Source organism: Humulus lupulus, chromosome 5, assembly GCF_963169125.1.
Source record: "Humulus lupulus chromosome 5, drHumLupu1.1, whole genome shotgun sequence".
NCBI lineage: Eukaryota > Viridiplantae > Streptophyta > Magnoliopsida > Rosales > Cannabaceae > Humulus > Humulus lupulus.
In genome coordinates this window covers 182,078,941-182,084,049 of record NC_084797.1, presented here as the reverse complement: position 1 = coordinate 182,084,049, position 5,109 = coordinate 182,078,941, and the positions used below count along the sequence as shown (strand labels likewise).

At 39.6% G+C, this 5,109-nt stretch overlaps 1 non-coding gene across 1 annotated transcript; it reads left to right on the top strand.

Moving 5' to 3' along the window:
* The first annotated feature begins 1,217 nt into the window (after positions 1–1,217).
* Positions 1,218–1,324, top strand: LOC133780973 (small nucleolar RNA R71). The gene has a single exon (XR_009869776.1). It is a non-coding gene; the product is annotated as a small nucleolar RNA R71 (small nucleolar RNA).
* Positions 1,325–5,109: the final 3,785 nt, after the last annotated feature.

Genomic DNA, 5,109 nt, shown 5'->3' with positions numbered 1-5,109 from the left:
TGGTGCAAGGTATGGTAAAGCTCCCCGGATCTCTCAAATTTTGGGGTAACTTCCTCTGTAATATCGCGCTGCACTCTTCAGTGACTGCTACCGTCTCATAGTCTTCCATCCTCCTTTTCTTGGATAGAATCTCCTTCATGAATTTCACATAGCTGGGCATCTGCTCCAAGGCCTCAGCAAAAGGAATATTTATATGCAGCTTTTTAAACACCTCTAAAAACTTAGAAAACTGTTTATCCAGTGTAGTCTTTCTAAGCCTCTGAGGACATGGATGCTCATTAACAACTGGCGGAATCTTTTCTGAAAGCTGGTGGTCTCCAGTAATCTTTTCTGGATCAGACTGTTCACCCATCTCTTTACTCTGAACCACTGCCTGTGGGGATCTAGGATGCTCAATTTGCTTCCCACTCCTTAGAGTAATTTCCTGAACTTGCTCCTTAGGGTTAACTTCAGTATTACTAGGCAAATTTCCCTGCGGTCTGTTATTAAGCATATTAGCCAACTGCCCTACTTGTGTTTCCAGGTTCCTGATAGAAGATCTAGTCTCTGTCATGAACTGAGTTTGAGTGTTGGTGAGGTTCAATAATGCAGCTTGCAATTCATTAGGCCTTTCAGGTGGAGCTTGATTCATTAATTGTTGAGGCCTAGGCTGTTGTGATGAAGAGGCTTGATGCATTGGTGGCTGAGGCATATTATTCTGAAATTGACCCTGAAACTGAGGTTGCTGGCCCTGATTATTCCTCCAAGAAAAATTAGGATGATTTCGCCACCCAAGATTGTAAGTATTGGCAAATGGATTATTTACTGGCCTCTGAAAGTTTCCCACCGCTTGAACCTGAGCTTAATCCATCAGAATGTTATTATTAATACTGGTAGGACACTGATCAAAAGAGTGAGGACCACCACAGATTTCACACCTAGCAGCCATTTGAACCGCATTAGCAGATACAGTGCTCTGTTGTAATTGTTTAGTGAGTGTAGCTACCTGAGCTGTTAAAGAAGTAATGGCATCCAGCTCATGCACCCTAGCTACCTTTCTAACCCCCGATGATCTTTCCTCAGACCACTGATGATTATTTGTGGCCATGTCCTCCAGTAGCTCATAAGCACCAGTTGCACTCTTGCTCATAAAAGTACCACCCGCTGCAGCATCAATAATGGTTCTAGTAGTAGGACATAAATCATTATAAAAATTTTGTACTAACATCCACTGTTCAATGCCATGATGAGGACATCTTCTCAAAAGTTCTTTGAACCGTTCCCAAGCTTCATACAATGATTCTCCATCATTCCGGCAAAAATTATTGATTTCTCCCCTCAATTTAGCAGCTTTGGAAGGAGGGAAGAATTTTGACAAAAACTTCTGAGCCAAATCTTTCCAGGTGATAATAGAGTTCGGTTGCAAAGAGTTCAGCCAACTTTTAGCTCTATCCCTCAGAGAAAATGGGAAAAGCCTAAGTTTAATAGCATCATCACTCACCCCATTGTATTTAAAAGTTCCACATAGCTCCAAAAAATTAGACAAATGGGTGTGAGGATCTTCAGAAGGCAACCCATTAAATTGAACAGAGGATTGCACCATTTTTAGAATAGCTGGCTTGATCTCAAAGTTGTTAGCCTCTACAGCTGGTGGGCGTATACTGTTTTGTACTCCCGTCAGAGTGGGCAGTACATAGTCTCTCAGGCTCCTCTCAGCATGTTCTGAGCCTAACCCCCTTGTGCAATTCTAGGAATTAAAACAATCCTGCCATCCCCATCATTCTGTGCCATCTTCACAGACTTCTGGGCTTCCCTCTTGTTCTTTCTATTTTGCTTGCAAGACTTTTCAATCTCAGGATTCAAAGGAACAAGATTGTCTGCTCCTCTTCTGCTACGCATATAACACAGGTCACCTGAGATAGACAAATTAAGCAACTAAACAGATTAGAAACAAGAGAAATTAAAATCAAATTAGAATAAAAATTAATTAGACTGATATTGATAATTCTTTTCAGTCCCCGACAACGATGCCAAAAACTTGTTGTGAATTTATATATTATGCAAGTGCACACAGTCGCAATTTGTAATAATATGGTAAAGAAACCAAGTATCGTCCTCAAGGACTGAATTCTCAATTACCAGTCAATTAATTTCTCTTTCTATTTGATCAATTAAAATTCTTGATTTTTATAGACACAGCAAAAGAAACTATAATATTCAGAAACAATAATTGAAAATTAAATAGAATGACAACTAATAGTAAAACCTTTGATTTAAACACTGAAGAAATAATTAGGATGTTTAATCTCATCAACTATCCTCCCTATCATTCCCTAATGCAAAGTACTAAGTTCTTCTTCTTTCTGCCTAATTGAATTAACAAGTTGATACAGCAGCCTATAATCATACTATGAATTATAGACTCAACCTAGGTGACAATTTCCTATATTTCTATGGTAAATTGAACCACAAAGGTAGCATTAATCTCGACAACTTAATAAATAGTTACACAATTAATATGGATACTTTCGTTCCAAATTAAAATTATGTCCAATATAACCACAGCAGATTCAAATCTCACTTCTCATATTTTGATTTAAAAACATATATATATATAATGACTATAGATGGCCAATCAATAATCAATCAATAAGAACAGGTTATATGGAATTGAAGAAGATTGAAGAAGAAGAAAATTGAAATTGCATTAGTTCATAATAGGGATTCAAGTGATTCAATTAAAAATCCTAAACAGAAAATTAGTTCATAATCATAATACTAATCACAAAGACAATTAGAGATAACATCAGAAAGTAGAAGAAAAACATGTAGATTGAATACTCCAAGCATTCCGCCTTCAAGCAATTTCCACCCCAGATCCGTACATCCCTTTCTTCTCTCTTTTTCGCCTTACAAAAACCTAAGATTCAGTTTTTAAAAGAGGCGGGCCGCGGCTCTACATGCACCATGCCGCGGCCCGTGTCTAAATTCCTGGGTGATTTGTTCTCTCCATGCCGCGGCCCTAGTCAGCCATGCCGCGGCTCGTGTCTAAGATTTCTGGGTTGATGCCCATCTATGCCGCGGCTCTCTTTAGCCATGTCGCGGCCCATGGTTGTCCTTCAAAACAATGGTTCTGTTTCACCAGCTAGTCGCGGCTCTACTTTGCTCATGCCGTGGCTCTTAAGAGATTTCTCAATTTTTCAAGATTTCATCCCAAAAATTCACCAACACTTCCAAATCATGTTGAGATTCATCCTTTCTCGAAATATGTTGTGAAACTTGGTTATTTCTTCCCTTTCTTTGACATTTTCCTCCAAGTACTCAATTCTTCCTGATATTCACAAAGACAAACAAACACAACATAAACCCACACTAAATGAAAGAAAAATGAGATAAAAGACTACTTAAAATACCACCTAAACATGACAAAAACTAGACTCAATAGACATATGGGATAATGTCAGGATGACACCAACAAATGTTTCAAGTGCGGTCAGGCAGGACATCTGAGAAAGGATTACCCACAATGGAAAGCGAGACAGAATAGTATCAGCAACGTAGTGCCAGCACGGGTTTTTGCTTTAATCCAGGATGAACCAGCCAACAGTAAAAGCGTAGTCACAGGCCAGCTCCACATTTCTGGTATGATGTGTAGAGTTCTTATTGATTATGGAGCGACTCACTCTTATATTTCCAAGAATATGATTGATAATTTGGGTATGCCTTGTAAACTGTTTGAGCATAGTTTTAGTACAATGTCACCATCGGGAGACATGATGTTGTCAACTAAGTGGTTACAATCAGCACCTATAACTATAGAGGGCAGGGAGTTCCCGACAGACCATATAAAAATAAATATGCCAGACTATGATGCCATACTTGGCATGGATTGGTTATCCAAACATGGAGCGACGACTAATTGTCAGAAAAACACCATGGAGTTCAAATTAGAAGAAGGAGAACTATTTTCTTTTAAAGGAGAGGTAGCGGGTTCTCGTACACCCATAATATCGGCACTAGAAGCATAGAATATGATGAAGCATGGCTATTCTACATTTATGGCTAGTGTGGTGGATAAATCCAAGGAGACAGAGTTGAAACCAGAGAATGTGCATATTGTCTGTGAGTTTCTGGAAGTGTTTCGTGAGGAATTACAAGGATTACTCCCAGACAGAGAAATCGAATTCATGATCGAACTTGCACCAGAAACAACACTGATCTCTAAAGCACCCTATCGAATGGCACCTGCTGAGTTGAAGGAACTCAAGATCCAGCTACAGGAATTGTTGGATAAGGGGTTCATAAGCCCTAGTCATTCGCCATGGGGGGCACCAGTCCTATTTGTGAAAAAACAAGGACAGGAGCATGAGGATGTGCATTGATTACCAAGAACTCAATAAGGTGACCATTAAGAACAAATATCCTTTGCCTAGGATAGATGACCATTTTGATCAACTGCAAGGGGCAGTAGTATTCTCAAAGATTGATCTTTGATTCGGGTATCATCAGTTGAAAGTAAAGGAGGAGATATTCCTAAGATGACTTTCAGAACTTGCTACGGGCACTATGAATTCCTACTGATGTATTTTGGAATCACTAACGCTCCAGCATCATTCATGGACATGATGAACAAGGTATTTAAAGACTATTTGGACAAGTTCGTAGTAGTGTTCATACACGATATCCTTATCTACTCGAAGACTACAAGAACATCTGTTATACGGCAAGTTCTCTAAGTGTGAGTTTTGGCTGGAACAAGTAACTTTCCTCGGGCATATAGTGTCCAAGAATGGGATATCAGTAGATTCGTCCAAGATCGAGGCCATTAGGGACTGGTCCCATCCAAAGAATGCCTCAGAGGTTCGAAGCTTCTTAGGGTTAGCGGGTTATTATCGAAAGTTTGTTGAGGGTTTCTCAAAGATCGCCACGCCCTTGAAGAATTTGATCCACAAACATCAGAAGTTTGCATGGACCGAGAAATGTGAAGAAAGCTTTCAGACCATGAAGGATAACTTGATTTCTACGCCTATCCTTTGAGTTCCCGATGGCGGGAAATTTTTGGTGTATTGTGACGCATCAAAGAACTGCTCAGGGTGTATATTGATGCAGGATGGGAAGGTTGTAGCTTAC